The 16,267-nt window shown below is 46.3% G+C and overlaps 15 non-coding genes across 15 annotated transcripts; all 15 read right to left on the bottom strand.

Moving 5' to 3' along the window:
- Nucleotides 1-251: 251 nt before the first annotated feature.
- trnay-gua (transfer RNA tyrosine (anticodon GUA)) lies at nt 252-339 on the bottom strand. Its single transcript is given in 2 exon segments — nt 252-287; nt 303-339. It is a non-coding gene; the product is annotated as a tRNA-Tyr (tRNA).
- Nucleotides 340-542: 203 nt separating this feature from the next.
- On the bottom strand, nt 543-614 carry trnae-uuc (transfer RNA glutamic acid (anticodon UUC)). Its single transcript has one exon. It is a non-coding gene; the product is annotated as a tRNA-Glu (tRNA).
- A 2,055-nt stretch (nt 615-2,669) lies between these two features.
- Nucleotides 2,670-2,757, bottom strand: trnay-gua (transfer RNA tyrosine (anticodon GUA)). The gene is given in 2 exon segments: nt 2,670-2,705; nt 2,721-2,757. It is a non-coding gene; the product is annotated as a tRNA-Tyr (tRNA).
- Nucleotides 2,758-2,881: 124 nt separating this feature from the next.
- trnae-uuc (transfer RNA glutamic acid (anticodon UUC)) lies at nt 2,882-2,953 on the bottom strand. The gene has a single exon. It is a non-coding gene; the product is annotated as a tRNA-Glu (tRNA).
- Nucleotides 2,954-4,592: 1,639 nt separating this feature from the next.
- Nucleotides 4,593-4,680, bottom strand: trnay-gua (transfer RNA tyrosine (anticodon GUA)). The gene is given in 2 exon segments: nt 4,593-4,628; nt 4,644-4,680. It is a non-coding gene; the product is annotated as a tRNA-Tyr (tRNA).
- Nucleotides 4,681-6,511: 1,831 nt separating this feature from the next.
- On the bottom strand, nt 6,512-6,584 carry trnar-acg (transfer RNA arginine (anticodon ACG)). The gene has a single exon. It is a non-coding gene; the product is annotated as a tRNA-Arg (tRNA).
- A 354-nt stretch (nt 6,585-6,938) lies between these two features.
- trnay-gua (transfer RNA tyrosine (anticodon GUA)) lies at nt 6,939-7,026 on the bottom strand. Its single transcript is given in 2 exon segments — nt 6,939-6,974; nt 6,990-7,026. It is a non-coding gene; the product is annotated as a tRNA-Tyr (tRNA).
- A 203-nt stretch (nt 7,027-7,229) lies between these two features.
- On the bottom strand, nt 7,230-7,301 carry trnae-uuc (transfer RNA glutamic acid (anticodon UUC)). The gene has a single exon. It is a non-coding gene; the product is annotated as a tRNA-Glu (tRNA).
- Nucleotides 7,302-9,356: 2,055 nt separating this feature from the next.
- Nucleotides 9,357-9,444, bottom strand: trnay-gua (transfer RNA tyrosine (anticodon GUA)). The gene is given in 2 exon segments: nt 9,357-9,392; nt 9,408-9,444. It is a non-coding gene; the product is annotated as a tRNA-Tyr (tRNA).
- A 124-nt stretch (nt 9,445-9,568) lies between these two features.
- Nucleotides 9,569-9,640, bottom strand: trnae-uuc (transfer RNA glutamic acid (anticodon UUC)). Its single transcript has one exon. It is a non-coding gene; the product is annotated as a tRNA-Glu (tRNA).
- Nucleotides 9,641-11,299: 1,659 nt separating this feature from the next.
- On the bottom strand, nt 11,300-11,387 carry trnay-gua (transfer RNA tyrosine (anticodon GUA)). Its single transcript is given in 2 exon segments — nt 11,300-11,335; nt 11,351-11,387. It is a non-coding gene; the product is annotated as a tRNA-Tyr (tRNA).
- Nucleotides 11,388-11,511: 124 nt separating this feature from the next.
- trnae-uuc (transfer RNA glutamic acid (anticodon UUC)) lies at nt 11,512-11,583 on the bottom strand. Its single transcript has one exon. It is a non-coding gene; the product is annotated as a tRNA-Glu (tRNA).
- Nucleotides 11,584-13,226: 1,643 nt separating this feature from the next.
- Nucleotides 13,227-13,314, bottom strand: trnay-gua (transfer RNA tyrosine (anticodon GUA)). Its single transcript is given in 2 exon segments — nt 13,227-13,262; nt 13,278-13,314. It is a non-coding gene; the product is annotated as a tRNA-Tyr (tRNA).
- Nucleotides 13,315-13,438: 124 nt separating this feature from the next.
- Nucleotides 13,439-13,510, bottom strand: trnae-uuc (transfer RNA glutamic acid (anticodon UUC)). Its single transcript has one exon. It is a non-coding gene; the product is annotated as a tRNA-Glu (tRNA).
- A 1,628-nt stretch (nt 13,511-15,138) lies between these two features.
- trnay-gua (transfer RNA tyrosine (anticodon GUA)) lies at nt 15,139-15,226 on the bottom strand. The gene is given in 2 exon segments: nt 15,139-15,174; nt 15,190-15,226. It is a non-coding gene; the product is annotated as a tRNA-Tyr (tRNA).
- Nucleotides 15,227-16,267: the final 1,041 nt, after the last annotated feature.

Below are 16,267 nucleotides of genomic sequence, written 5' to 3' on the forward strand. Positions count from 1 at the left end.
CTACCAGCCCTCCAGCCCACCAGCCCACCAGTCCTCCAGCCCACCAGCCCTTGAGCCCTCCAGCCCACCATCCCTCACTGGTGGTCTAGTGGTTAGGATTCGGTGCTCTCACCGCCTCGGCCCGGGTTCGATTCCCGGTCAGGGAAAGCTCTTTTGCCTTCCAATTGTGGACTGCGAATTCAAGCTCTGCTGACAGCTGTGAGAAAGCCAGCTCCAAGCCAAAACATTGGTGGGAACATGAAAAAAACACCTCCTTCGAGCCGGAGTTGAACCAGCGACCTAAGGATGGCCAACACTCCAACCTACAGTCCTCCGCTCTACCAGCTGAGCTATCGAAGGGGCTAAGGGCTAGTCAGAACCTCGACATATCAGGGTTCTGTAGCTCTACTGCTGGCCAACAAGTCACTTCTGGTGCAGGAAGATTTGCTGGATCAGAACCTCGACATATCAGGGTTCTGTAGCTCTACTGCTGGCCAAAAAGTCACTTCTGGTGCAGGAAGATTTGCTGGATTTTTGAGGAGGGAAGCAAAAAGGAGCATGCATTCCCATACCGGGAGTTGAACCCGGGCCGCCTGGGTGAAAACCAGGAATCCTAACCGCTAGACCATATGGGATTTTGACACTTTAAACTGGCCATGGGCTTCTGGCGCACTTTCCATACATGTGGTCAGCGTGGGCGCAGGACCTTGTAGTGGCCTGTTGCTTTAGTTCTGTGACTGTAACAATGTGATAATAATTTGGCAAAACAAGAATTATCCAAAAGGACGGTTTTCTGAATTATATAGTGTTGTATGCATTCAGGGAATCTGTTTTTTCACTCAACCCGGGGGTTCAGTGTATTTGGGCAGATTCCTGTGATTGCAGAATTGATTCCTCAAACTGGTAATTAAGCTCTTGTCCAAGTGAAAATACTCGTGTCATCCATTTGAAAAAACACACGGCAACCTTTATCTAGAGGAAAAACTGGAGTCAACCCCTGGCTGCGTACGAGAAAACCAGGAATCCTAACTGCTAGACCATATGGGAACTGGCCAGCTTTAACTGGCCACAAGCTTGTGGGCCACTTTCCATAAATGTGGCCAGTGTGGGCGCAGGGTTTTGTAGTGGCCTGTTGCTTTTGGTGTGTGACTGTAACAATGTGATAATAATTTGGCAAAACAAGAATTATCCAAAAGGACGGTTTTCTGAATTATATAGTGTTGTATGCATTCAGGGAATCTGTTTTTTCACTCAACCCGGGGGTTCAGTGTATTTGGGCAGATTCCTGTGATTGCAGAATTGATTCCTCAAACTGGTAATTAAGCTCTTGTCCAAGTGAAAATACTTGTGTCATCCATTTGAAAACACACACGGCAACCTTTATCTAGAGGAAAAACTGGAGTCAACCCCTGGCTGCGTACGAGAAAACCAGGAATCCTAACTGCTAGACCATATGGGAACTGGCCAGCTTTAACTGGCCACAAGCTTGTGGGCCACTTTCCATAAATGTGGCCAGTGTGGGCGCAGGGTTTTGTAGTGGCCTGTTGCTTTTGGTGTGTGACTGTAACAATGTGATAATAATTTGGCAATACAAGAATCATCCGAAGGGACGGTTTACTGAAATATATAGTGTTGCATGCATTCAAGGGACATGTTTGTTGACTCACACATGGTTCAGTTTTTTGGCCAGAATCCTGTGATTGCTGAATTTATACCTCGAACTGGTAATTAAGGTCTTGTCCAGGTGAAAATACTTGTGTCATGCATCTGAAAACACACATGGCAACCGTTATCTAGAGGAAAAACTGCCTATCGTCGGTCTGTCAAGGTACAAAACTGACATGTTGTGAGGTTAATAATGAAAGTGAGACCAATTTTTAATCCGCAAAATTGCTGATTATTCGCTCGTTCAGTTTAATGCAGATTACAAATTATTCTCAATGTCCAGGTGGCAATTAGTGATAAGGCTTCAAAATGGCAAGCCTGTGACATCAAAACCACATGGCATTGCACCCTTCAAAGTAGTAAAGCGGTTACAGAGTAGCGATGAAATTGTTCATTCTAGAATCAACTGGCCCACCAGCCTGCATTTTGTGAGACGAATGGCAATACCAAAGCATGTCCGTGTCTCCCCTAGACATCGGAATGGGTGTGCAGAATGTGCCTTTTTTGGAAAAAATAGAAGAATGCCTAGAGAGTTGCCTTTTCTTTTGGAATTTGGAGAAAAAAAACACAACAACAAAATAAGCCGGAGAAAAACAAGCACAGAGCGAGCCAGCCAGGAGTCGAACCTAGAATCTTCTGATCCGTAGTCAGACGCGTTATCCATTGCGCAACTGGCCCACCATTATTAAAGACCCCCGATTGTTACAGACTTGTTGGTTTTCGATGTGACGGTGGCAAGCATTGATGTCTGCTCATTCTCACCTTGTTATCAGGAGAACAGACTACCAGCCCTCCAGCCCACCAGCCCACCAGCCCACCAGTCCTCCAGCCCACCAGCCCACCATCCTTCCCTGGTGGTCTAGTGGTTAGGATTCGGCGCTCTCACCGCCGCGGCCCGGGTTCGATTCCCGGTCAGGGAAAGCTCTTTTGCCTTCCAATTGTGGACTGCGAATTCAAGCTCTGCTGACAGCTGTGAGAAAGCCAGCTCCAAGCCAAAACATTGGTGGGAACATGAAAAAAACACCTCCTTCGAGCCGGAGTTGAACCAGCGACCTAAGGATGGCCAAAACTCCAAACTACAGTCCTCCGCTCTACCAGCTGAGCTATCGAAGGGGCTAAGGGCTAGTCAGAACCTCGACATATCAGGGTTCTGTAGCTCTACTGCTGGCCAAAAAGTCACTTCTGGTGCATGAAGATTTGCTGGATTTTTGAGGAGGGAAGCAAAAAGGAGCATGCATTCCCATACCGGGAGTTGAACCCGGGCCGCCTGGGTGAAAACCAGGAATCCTAACCGCTAGACCATATGGGATTTGGACACTTAAAACTGGCCATGGGCTTCTGGCGCACTTTCCATACATGTGGTCAGCGTGGGCGCAGGACCTTGTAGTGGCCTGTTGCTTTAGTTCTGTGACTGTAACAATGTGATAATAATTTGGCAAAACAAGAATTATCCAAAAGGACGGTTTTCTGAATTATATAGTGTTGTATGCATTCAGGGAATCTGTTTTTTCACTCAACCCGGGGGTTCAGTGTATTTGGGCAGATTCCTGTGATTGCAGAATTGATTCCTCAAACTGGTAATTAAGCTCTTGTCCAAGTGAAAATACTCGTGTCATCCATTTGAAAACACACACGGCAACCTTTATCTAGAGGAAAAACTGGAGTCAACCCCTGGCTGCGTACGAGAAAACCAGGAATCCTAACTGCTAGACCATATGGGAACTGGCCAGCTTTAACTGGCCACAAGCTTGTGGGCCACTTTCCATAAATGTGGCCAGTGTGGGCGCAGGGTTTTGTAGTGGCCTGTTGCTTTTGGTGTGTGACTGTAACAATGTGATAATAATTTGGCAATACAAGAATCATCCGAAGGGACGGTTTACTGAAATATATAGTGTTGCATGCATTCAAGGGACATGTTTGTTGACTCACACATGGTTCAGTTTTTTGGCCAGAATCCTGTGATTGCTGAATTTATACCTCGAACTGGTAGTTAAGGTCTTGTCCAGGTGAAAATACTTGTGTCATGCATCTGAAAACACACATGGCAACCGTTATCTAGAGGAAAAACTGCCTATCGTCGGTCTGTCAAGGTACAAAACTGACATGTTGTGAGGTTAATAATGAAAGTGAGACCAACTTTTAATCCGCAAAATTGCTGATTATTCGCTCGTTCAGTTTAATGCAGATTACAAATTATTCTCAATGCCCAGGTGGCAATTAGTGATAAGGCTTCAAAATGGCAAGCCTGTGACATCAAAACCACATGGCATTGCACCCTTCAAAGTAGTAAAGCGGTTACAGAGTAGCGATGAAATTGTTCATTCTAGAATCAACTGGCCCACCAGCCTGCATTTTGTGAGACGAATGGCAATACCAAAGCATGTCCGTGTCTCCCCTAGACATCGGAATGGGTGTGCAGAATGTGCCTTTTTTGGAAAAAATAGAAGAATGCCTATAGATTTGCCTTTTCTTTTGGACTTTGGAGAAAAAAAATAACAAAACAACAAAATAAGCCGGAGAAAAACAAGCACAGAGCGAGCCAGCGAGGAGTCGAACCTAGAATCTTCTGAACCGTAGTCAGACGCGTTATCCATTGCGCCACTGGCCCACCAATAGTAAAGACCCCCGATTGTTACAGACTTGTTGGTTTTCGATGTGACGGTGGCAAGCATTGATGTCTGCTCATTCTCACCTTGTTATCAGGAGAACAGACTACCAGCCCTCCAGCCCACCAGCCCACCAGCCCTCCAGCCCTCCAGCCCACCAGCCCTCCCTGGTGGTCTAGTGGTTAGGATTCGGCGCTCTCACCGCCGCGGCCCGGGTTCGATTCCCGGTCAGGGAAAGCTCTTTTGCCTTCCAATTGTGGACTGCGAATTCAAGCTCTGCTGACAGCTGTGAGAAAGCCAGCTCCAAACCAAAAAATTGGTGGGAACATGAAAAAAAACACCTCCTTCGAGCCGGAGTTGAACCAGCGACCTAAGGATGGCCAACACTCCAACCTACAGTCCTCCGCTCTACCAGCTGAGCTATCGAAGGGCCTAAGGGCTAGTCAGAACCTCGACATATCAGGGTTCTGTAGCTCTACTGCTGGCCAAAAAGTCACTTCTGGTGCAGGAAGATTTGCTGGATTTTTGAGGAGGGAAGCAAAAAGGAGCATGCATTCCCATACCGGGAGTTGAACCCAGGCCGCCTGGGTGAAAACCAGGAATCCTAACCGCTAGACCATATGGGATTTGGACACTTTAAACTGGCCATGGGCTTCTGGCGCACTTTCCATACATGTGGTCAGCGTGGGCGCAGGACCTTGTAGTGGCCTGTTGCTTTAGTTCTGTGACTGTAACAATGTGATAATAATTTGGCAAAACAAGAATTATCCAAAAGGACGGTTTTCTGAATTATATAGTGTTGTATGCATTCAGGGAATCTGTTTTTTCACTCAACCCGGGGGTTCAGTGTATTTGGGCAGATTCCTGTGATTGCAGAATTGATTCCTCAAACTGGTAATTAAGCTCTTGTCCAAGTGAAAATACTCGTGTCATCCATTTGAAAACACACACGGCAACCTTTATCTAGAGGAAAAACTGGAGTCAACCCCTGGCTGCGTACGAGAAAACCAGGAATCCTAACTGCTAGACCATATGGGAACTGGCCAGCTTTAACTGGCCACAAGCTTGTGGGCCACTTTCCATACATGTGGTCAGCGTGGGCACAGGACCTTGTAGTGGCCTGTTGCTTTAGTTCTGTGACTGTAACAATGTGATAATAATTTGGCAAAACAAGAATTATCCAAAAGGACGGTTTTCTGAATTATATAGTGTTGTATGCATTCAGGGAATCTGTTTTTTCACTCAACCCGGGGGTTCAGTGTATTTGGGCAGATTCCTGTGATTGCAGAATTGATTCCTCAAACTGGTAATTAAGCTCTTGTCCAAGTGAAAATACTCGTGTCATTAATTTGAAAACACACACGGCAACCTTTATCTAGAGGAAAAACTGGAGTCAACCCCTGGCTGCGTACGAGAAAACCAGGAATCCTAACTGCTAGACCATATGGGAACTGGCCAGCTTTAACTGGCCACAAGCTTGTGGGCCACTTTCCATAAATGTGGCCAGTGTGGGCGCAGGGTTTTGTAGTGGCCTGTTGCTTTTGGTGTGTGACTGTAACAATGTGATAATAATTTGGCAATACAAGAATCATCCGAAGGGACGGTTTACTGAAATATATAGTGTTGCATGCATTCAAGGGACATGTTTGTTGACTCACACATGGTTCAGTTTTTTGGCCAGAATCCTGTGATTGCTGAATTTATACCTCGAACTGGTAATTAAGGTCTTGTCCAGGTGAAAATACTTGTGTCATGCATCTGAAAACACACATGGCAACCGTTATCTAGAGGAAAAACTGCCTATCGTCGGTCTGTCAAGGTACAAAACTGACATATTGTGAGGTTAATAATGAAAGTGAGACCAACTTTTAATCCGCAAAATTGCTGATTATTCGCTCGTTCAGTTTAATGCAGATTACAAATTATTCTCAATGTCCAGGTGGCAATTAGTGATAAGGCTTCAAAATGGCAAGCCTGTGACATCAAAACCACATGGCATTGCACCCTTCAAAGTAGTAAAGCGGTTACAGAGTAGCGATGAAATTGTTCATTCTAGAATCAACTGGCCCACCAGCCTGCATTTTGTGAGACGAATGGCAATACCAAAGCATGTCCGTGTCTCCCCTAGACATCGGAATGGGTGTGCAGAATGTGCCTTTTTTGGAAAAAATAGAAGAATGCCTAGAGAGTTGCCTTTTCTTTTGGACTTTGGAGAAAAAAAACACAACAACAAAATAAGCCGGAGAAAAACAAGCACAGAGCGAGCCAGCCAGGAGTCGAACCTAGAATCTTCTGATCCGTAGTCAGACGCGTTATCCATTGCGCCACTGGCCCACCATTAGTAAAGACCCCCGATTGTTACAGACTTGTTGGTTTTCGATGTGCGGTGGCAAGCATTGATGTCTGCTCATTCTCACCCTGTTATCAGGAGAACAGACTACCAGCCCTCCAGCCCACCAGCCCACCAGTCCTCCAGCCCACCAGCCCTTGAGCCCTCCAGCCCACCATCCCTCACTGGTGGTCTAGTGGTTAGGATTCGGTGCTCTCACCGCCTCGGCCCGGGTTCGATTCCCGGTCAGGGAAAGCTCTTTTGCCTTCCAATTGTGGACTGCGAATTCAAGCTCTGCTGACAGCTGTGAGAAAGCCAGCTCCAAGCCAAAACATTGGTGGGAACATGAAAAAAACACCTCCTTCGAGCCGGAGTTGAACCAGCGACCTAAGGATGGCCAACACTCCAACCTACAGTCCTCCGCTCTACCAGCTGAGCTATCGAAGGGGCTAAGGGCTAGTCAGAACCTCGACATATCAGGGTTCTGTAGCTCTACTGCTGGCCAACAAGTCACTTCTGGTGCAGGAAGATTTGCTGGATCAGAACCTCGACATATCAGGGTTCTGTAGCTCTACTGCTGGCCAAAAAGTCACTTCTGGTGCAGGAAGATTTGCTGGATTTTTGAGGAGGGAAGCAAAAAGGAGCATGCATTCCCATACCGGGAGTTGAACCCGGGCCGCCTGGGTGAAAACCAGGAATCCTAACCGCTAGACCATATGGGATTTTGACACTTTAAACTGGCCATGGGCTTCTGGCGCACTTTCCATACATGTGGTCAGCGTGGGCGCAGGACCTTGTAGTGGCCTGTTGCTTTAGTTCTGTGACTGTAACAATGTGATAATAATTTGGCAAAACAAGAATTATCCAAAAGGACGGTTTTCTGAATTATATAGTGTTGTATGCATTCAGGGAATCTGTTTTTTCACTCAACCCGGGGGTTCAGTGTATTTGGGCAGATTCCTGTGATTGCAGAATTGATTCCTCAAACTGGTAATTAAGCTCTTGTCCAAGTGAAAATACTCGTGTCATCCATTTGAAAAAACACACGGCAACCTTTATCTAGAGGAAAAACTGGAGTCAACCCCTGGCTGCGTACGAGAAAACCAGGAATCCTAACTGCTAGACCATATGGGAACTGGCCAGCTTTAACTGGCCACAAGCTTGTGGGCCACTTTCCATAAATGTGGCCAGTGTGGGCGCAGGGTTTTGTAGTGGCCTGTTGCTTTTGGTGTGTGACTGTAACAATGTGATAATAATTTGGCAAAACAAGAATTATCCAAAAGGACGGTTTTCTGAATTATATAGTGTTGTATGCATTCAGGGAATCTGTTTTTTCACTCAACCCGGGGGTTCAGTGTATTTGGGCAGATTCCTGTGATTGCAGAATTGATTCCTCAAACTGGTAATTAAGCTCTTGTCCAAGTGAAAATACTTGTGTCATCCATTTGAAAACACACACGGCAACCTTTATCTAGAGGAAAAACTGGAGTCAACCCCTGGCTGCGTACGAGAAAACCAGGAATCCTAACTGCTAGACCATATGGGAACTGGCCAGCTTTAACTGGCCACAAGCTTGTGGGCCACTTTCCATAAATGTGGCCAGTGTGGGCGCAGGGTTTTGTAGTGGCCTGTTGCTTTTGGTGTGTGACTGTAACAATGTGATAATAATTTGGCAATACAAGAATCATCCGAAGGGACGGTTTACTGAAATATATAGTGTTGCATGCATTCAAGGGACATGTTTGTTGACTCACACATGGTTCAGTTTTTTGGCCAGAATCCTGTGATTGCTGAATTTATACCTCGAACTGGTAATTAAGGTCTTGTCCAGGTGAAAATACTTGTGTCATGCATCTGAAAACACACATGGCAACCGTTATCTAGAGGAAAAACTGCCTATCGTCGGTCTGTCAAGGTACAAAACTGACATGTTGTGAGGTTAATAATGAAAGTGAGACCAATTTTTAATCCGCAAAATTGCTGATTATTCGCTCGTTCAGTTTAATGCAGATTACAAATTATTCTCAATGTCCAGGTGGCAATTAGTGATAAGGCTTCAAAATGGCAAGCCTGTGACATCAAAACCACATGGCATTGCACCCTTCAAAGTAGTAAAGCGGTTACAGAGTAGCGATGAAATTGTTCATTCTAGAATCAACTGGCCCACCAGCCTGCATTTTGTGAGACGAATGGCAATACCAAAGCATGTCCGTGTCTCCCCTAGACATCGGAATGGGTGTGCAGAATGTGCCTTTTTTGGAAAAAATAGAAGAATGCCTAGAGAGTTGCCTTTTCTTTTGGAATTTGGAGAAAAAAAACACAACAACAAAATAAGCCGGAGAAAAACAAGCACAGAGCGAGCCAGCCAGGAGTCGAACCTAGAATCTTCTGATCCGTAGTCAGACGCGTTATCCATTGCGCAACTGGCCCACCATTATTAAAGACCCCCGATTGTTACAGACTTGTTGGTTTTCGATGTGACGGTGGCAAGCATTGATGTCTGCTCATTCTCACCTTGTTATCAGGAGAACAGACTACCAGCCCTCCAGCCCACCAGCCCACCAGCCCACCAGTCCTCCAGCCCACCAGCCCACCATCCTTCCCTGGTGGTCTAGTGGTTAGGATTCGGCGCTCTCACCGCCGCGGCCCGGGTTCGATTCCCGGTCAGGGAAAGCTCTTTTGCCTTCCAATTGTGGACTGCGAATTCAAGCTCTGCTGACAGCTGTGAGAAAGCCAGCTCCAAGCCAAAACATTGGTGGGAACATGAAAAAAACACCTCCTTCGAGCCGGAGTTGAACCAGCGACCTAAGGATGGCCAAAACTCCAAACTACAGTCCTCCGCTCTACCAGCTGAGCTATCGAAGGGGCTAAGGGCTAGTCAGAACCTCGACATATCAGGGTTCTGTAGCTCTACTGCTGGCCAAAAAGTCACTTCTGGTGCATGAAGATTTGCTGGATTTTTGAGGAGGGAAGCAAAAAGGAGCATGCATTCCCATACCGGGAGTTGAACCCGGGCCGCCTGGGTGAAAACCAGGAATCCTAACCGCTAGACCATATGGGATTTGGACACTTAAAACTGGCCATGGGCTTCTGGCGCACTTTCCATACATGTGGTCAGCGTGGGCGCAGGACCTTGTAGTGGCCTGTTGCTTTAGTTCTGTGACTGTAACAATGTGATAATAATTTGGCAAAACAAGAATTATCCAAAAGGACGGTTTTCTGAATTATATAGTGTTGTATGCATTCAGGGAATCTGTTTTTTCACTCAACCCGGGGGTTCAGTGTATTTGGGCAGATTCCTGTGATTGCAGAATTGATTCCTCAAACTGGTAATTAAGCTCTTGTCCAAGTGAAAATACTCGTGTCATCCATTTGAAAACACACACGGCAACCTTTATCTAGAGGAAAAACTGGAGTCAACCCCTGGCTGCGTACGAGAAAACCAGGAATCCTAACTGCTAGACCATATGGGAACTGGCCAGCTTTAACTGGCCACAAGCTTGTGGGCCACTTTCCATAAATGTGGCCAGTGTGGGCGCAGGGTTTTGTAGTGGCCTGTTGCTTTTGGTGTGTGACTGTAACAATGTGATAATAATTTGGCAATACAAGAATCATCCGAAGGGACGGTTTACTGAAATATATAGTGTTGCATGCATTCAAGGGACATGTTTGTTGACTCACACATGGTTCAGTTTTTTGGCCAGAATCCTGTGATTGCTGAATTTATACCTCGAACTGGTAGTTAAGGTCTTGTCCAGGTGAAAATACTTGTGTCATGCATCTGAAAACACACATGGCAACCGTTATCTAGAGGAAAAACTGCCTATCGTCGGTCTGTCAAGGTACAAAACTGACATGTTGTGAGGTTAATAATGAAAGTGAGACCAACTTTTAATCCGCAAAATTGCTGATTATTCGCTCGTTCAGTTTAATGCAGATTACAAATTATTCTCAATGCCCAGGTGGCAATTAGTGATAAGGCTTCAAAATGGCAAGCCTGTGACATCAAAACCACATGGCATTGCACCCTTCAAAGTAGTAAAGCGGTTACAGAGTAGCGATGAAATTGTTCATTCTAGAATCAACTGGCCCACCAGCCTGCATTTTGTGAGACGAATGGCAATACCAAAGCATGTCCGTGTCTCCCCTAGACATCGGAATGGGTGTGCAGAATGTGCCTTTTTTGGAAAAAATAGAAGAATGCCTAGAGAGTTGCCTTTTCTTTTGGAATTTGGAGAAAAAAAACACAACAACAAAATAAGCCGGAGAAAAACAAGCACAGAGCGAGCCAGCCAGGAGTCGAACCTAGAATCTTCTGATCCGTAGTCAGACGCGTTATCCATTGCGCAACTGGCCCACCATTATTAAAGACCCCCGATTGTTACAGACTTGTTGGTTTTCGATGTGACGGTGGCAAGCATTGATGTCTGCTCATTCTCACCTTGTTATCAGGAGAACAGACTACCAGCCCTCCAGCCCACCAGCCCACCAGCCCACCAGCCCACCAGCCCTCCAGCCCACCAGCCCACCAGCCCACCATCCTTCCCTGGTGGTCTAGTGGTTAGGATTCGGCGCTCTCACCGCCGCGGCCCGGGTTCGATTCCCGGTCAGGGAAAGCTCTTTTGCCTTCCAATTGTGGACTGCGAATTCAAGCTCTGCTGACAGCTGTGAGAAAGCCAGCTCCAAGCCAAAACATTGGTGGGAACATGAAAAAAACACCTCCTTCGAGCCGGAGTTGAACCAGCGACCTAAGGATGGCCAAAACTCCAAACTACAGTCCTCCGCTCTACCAGCTGAGCTATCGAAGGGGCTAAGGGCTAGTCAGAACCTCGACATATCAGGGTTCTGTAGCTCTACTGCTGGCCAAAAAGTCACTTCTGGTGCATGAAGATTTGCTGGATTTTTGAGGAGGGAAGCAAAAAGGAGCATGCATTCCCATACCGGGAGTTGAACCCGGGCCGCCTGGGTGAAAACCAGGAATCCTAACCGCTAGACCATATGGGATTTGGACACTTAAAACTGGCCATGGGCTTCTGGCGCACTTTCCATACATGTGGTCAGCGTGGGCGCAGGACCTTGTAGTGGCCTGTTGCTTTAGTTCTGTGACTGTAACAATGTGATAATAATTTGGCAAAACAAGAATTATCCAAAAGGACGGTTTTCTGAATTATATAGTGTTGTATGCATTCAGGGAATCTGTTTTTTCACTCAACCCGGGGGTTCAGTGTATTTGGGCAGATTCCTGTGATTGCAGAATTGATTCCTCAAACTGGTAATTAAGCTCTTGTCCAAGTGAAAATACTCGTGTCATCCATTTGAAAACACACACGGCAACCTTTATCTAGAGGAAAAACTGGAGTCAACCCCTGGCTGCGTACGAGAAAACCAGGAATCCTAACTGCTAGACCATATGGGAACTGGCCAGCTTTAACTGGCCACAAGCTTGTGGGCCACTTTCCATAAATGTGGCCAGTGTGGGCGCAGGGTTTTGTAGTGGCCTGTTGCTTTTGGTGTGTGACTGTAACAATGTGATAATAATTTGGCAATACAAGAATCATCCGAAGGGACGGTTTACTGAAATATATAGTGTTGCATGCATTCAAGGGACATGTTTGTTGACTCACACATGGTTCAGTTTTTTGGCCAGAATCCTGTGATTGCTGAATTTATACCTCGAACTGGTAGTTAAGGTCTTGTCCAGGTGAAAATACTTGTGTCATGCATCTGAAAACACACATGGCAACCGTTATCTAGAGGAAAAACTGCCTATCGTCGGTCTGTCAAGGTACAAAACTGACATGTTGTGAGGTTAATAATGAAAGTGAGACCAACTTTTAATCCGCAAAATTGCTGATTATTCGCTCGTTCAGTTTAATGCAGATTACAAATTATTCTCAATGCCCAGGTGGCAATTAGTGATAAGGCTTCAAAATGGCAAGCCTGTGACATCAAAACCACATGGCATTGCACCCTTCAAAGTAGTAAAGCGGTTACAGAGTAGCGATGAAATTGTTCATTCTAGAATCAACTGGCCCACCAGCCTGCATTTTGTGAGACGAATGGCAATACCAAAGCATGTCCGTGTCTCCCCTAGACATCGGAATGGGTGTGCAGAATGTGCCTTTTTTGGAAAAAATAGAAGAATGCCTAGAGATTTGCCTTTTCTTTTGGACTTTGGAGAAAAAAAACACAACAACAAAATAAGCCGGAGAAAAACAAGCACAGAGCGAGCCAGCGAGGAGTCGAACCTAGAATCTTCTGATCCGTAGTCAGACGCGTTATCCATTGCGCCACTGGCCCACCAATAGTAAAGACCCCCGATTGTTACAGACTTGTTGGTTTTCGATGTGACGGTGGCAAGCATTGATGTCTGCTCATTCTCACCTTGTTATCAGGAGAACAGACTACCAGCCCTCCAGCCCACCAGCCCACCAGTCCTCCAGCCCACCAGCCCACCAGCCCACCATCCTTCCCTGGTGGTCTAGTGGTTAGGATTCGGCGCTCTCACCGCCGCGGCCCGGGTTCGATTCCCGGTCAGGGAAAGCTCTTTTGCCTTCCAATTGTGGACTGCGAATTCAAGCTCTGCTGACAGCTGTGAGAAAGCCAGCTCCAAGCCAAAACATTGGTGGGAACATGAAAAAAACACCTCCTTCGAGCCGGAGTTGAACCAGCGACCTAAGGATGGCCAAAACTCCAAACTACAGTCCTCCGCTCTACCAGCTGAGCTATCGAAGGGGCTAAGGGCTAGTCAGAACCTCGACATATCAGGGTTCTGTAGCTCTACTGCTGGCCAAAAAGTCACTTCTGGTGCATGAAGATTTGCTGGATTTTTGAGGAGGGAAGCAAAAAGGAGCATGCATTCCCATACCGGGAGTTGAACCCGGGCCGCCTGGGTGAAAACCAGGAATCCTAACCGCTAGACCATATGGGATTTGGACACTTAAAACTGGCCATGGGCTTCTGGCGCACTTTCCATACATGTGGTCAGCGTGGGCGCAGGACCTTGTAGTGGCCTGTTGCTTTAGTTCTGTGACTGTAACAATGTGATAATAATTTGGCAAAACAAGAATTATCCAAAAGGACGGTTTTCTGAATTATATAGTGTTGTATGCATTCAGGGAATCTGTTTTTTCACTCAACCCGGGGGTTCAGTGTATTTGGGCAGATTCCTGTGATTGCAGAATTGATTCCTCAAACTGGTAATTAAGCTCTTGTCCAAGTGAAAATACTCGTGTCATCCATTTGAAAACACACACGGCAACCTTTATCTAGAGGAAAAACTGGAGTCAACCCCTGGCTGCGTACGAGAAAACCAGGAATCCTAACTGCTAGACCATATGGGAACTGGCCAGCTTTAACTGGCCACAAGCTTGTGGGCCACTTTCCATAAATGTGGCCAGTGTGGGCGCAGGGTTTTGTAGTGGCCTGTTGCTTTTGGTGTGTGACTGTAACAATGTGATAATAATTTGGCAATACAAGAATCATCCGAAGGGACGGTTTACTGAAATATATAGTGTTGCATGCATTCAAGGGACATGTTTGTTGACTCACACATGGTTCAGTTTTTTGGCCAGAATCCTGTGATTGCTGAATTTATACCTCGAACTGGTAGTTAAGGTCTTGTCCAGGTGAAAATACTTGTGTCATGCATCTGAAAACACACATGGCAACCGTTATCTAGAGGAAAAACTGCCTATCGTCGGTCTGTCAAGGTACAAAACTGACATGTTGTGAGGTTAATAATGAAAGTGAGACCAACTTTTAATCCGCAAAATTGCTGATTATTCGCTCGTTCAGTTTAATGCAGATTACAAATTATTCTCAATGCCCAGGTGGCAATTAGTGATAAGGCTTCAAAATGGCAAGCCTGTGACATCAAAACCACATGGCATTGCACCCTTCAAAGTAGTAAAGCGGTTACAGAGTAGCGATGAAATTGTTCATTCTAGAATCAACTGGCCCACCAGCCTGCATTTTGTGAGACGAATGGCAATACCAAAGCATGTCCGTGTCTCCCCTAGACATCGGAATGGGTGTGCAGAATGTGCCTTTTTTGGAAAAAATAGAAGAATGCCTAGAGATTTGCCTTTTCTTTTGGACTTTGGAGAAAAAAAACACAACAACAAAATAAGCCGGAGAAAAACAAGCACAGAGCGAGCCAGCGAGGAGTCGAACCTAGAATCTTCTGATCCGTAGTCAGACGCGTTATCCATTGCGCCACTGGCCCACCAATAGTAAAGACCCCCGATTGTTACAGACTTGTTGGTTTTCGATGTGACGGTGGCAAGCATTGATGTCTGCTCATTCTCACCTTGTTATCAGGAGAACAGACTACCAGCCCTCCAGCCCACCAGCCCACCAGCCCTCCAGCCCACCATCCCTCCCTGGTGGTCTAGTGGTTAGGATTCGGCGCTCTCACCGCCGCGGCCCGGGTTCGATTCCCGGTCAGGGAAAGCTCTTTTGCCTTCCAATTGTGGACTGCGAATTCAAGCTCTGCTGACAGCTGTGAGAAAGCCAGCTCCAAACCAAAAAATTGGTGGGAACATGAAAAAAAACACCTCCTTCGAGCCGGAGTTGAACCAGCGACCTAAGGATGGCCAACACTCCAACCTACAGTCCTCCGCTCTACCAGCTGAGCTATCGAAGGGCCTAAGGGCTAGTCAGAACCTCGACATATCAGGGTTCTGTAGCTCTACTGCTGGCCAAAAAGTCACTTCTGGTGCAGGAAGATTTGCTGGATTTTTGAGGAGGGAAGCAAAAAGGAGCATGCATTCCCATACCGGGAGTTGAACCCAGGCCGCCTGGGTGAAAACCAGGAATCCTAACCGCTAGACCATATGGGATTTGGACACTTTAAACTGGCCATGGGCTTCTGGCGCACTTTCCATACATGTGGTCAGCGTGGGCGCAGGACCTTGTAGTGGCCTGTTGCTTTAGTTCTGTGACTGTAACAATGTGATAATAATTTGGCAAAACAAGAATTATCCAAAAGGACGGTTTTCTGAATTATATAGTGTTGTATGCATTCAGGGAATCTGTTTTTTCACTCAACCCGGGGGTTCAGTGTATTTGGGCAGATTCCTGTGATTGCAGAATTGATTCCTCAAACTGGTAATTAAGCTCTTGTCCAAGTGAAAATACTCGTGTCATCCATTTGAAAACACACACGGCAACCTTTATCTAGAGGAAAAACTGGAGTCAACCCCTGGTTGCGTACGAGAAAACCAGGAATCCTAACTGCTAGACCATATGGGAACTGGCCAGCTTTAACTGGCCACAAGCTTGTGGGCCACTTTCCATACATGTGGTCAGCGTGGGCACAGGACCTTGTAGTGGCCTGTTGCTTTAGTTCTGTGACTGTAACAATGTGATAATAATTTGGCAAAACAAGAATTATCCAAAAGGACGGTTTTCTGAATTATATAGTGTTGTATGCATTCAGGGAATCTGTTTTTTCACTCAACCCGGGGGTTCAGTGTATTTGGGCAGATTCCTGTGATTGCAGAATTGATTCCTCAAACTGGTAATTAAGCTCTTGTCCAAGTGAAAATACTCGTGTCATTAATTTGAAAACACACACGGCAACCTTTATCTAGAGGAAAAACTGGAGTCAACCCCTGGCTGCGTACGAGAAAACCAGGAATCCTAACTGCTAGACCATATGGGAACTGGCCAGCTTTAACTGGCC

This window comes from Carassius gibelio, chromosome A11 (genome assembly GCF_023724105.1).
Source record: "Carassius gibelio isolate Cgi1373 ecotype wild population from Czech Republic chromosome A11, carGib1.2-hapl.c, whole genome shotgun sequence".
Classification (NCBI taxonomy): domain Eukaryota; kingdom Metazoa; phylum Chordata; class Actinopteri; order Cypriniformes; family Cyprinidae; genus Carassius; species Carassius gibelio.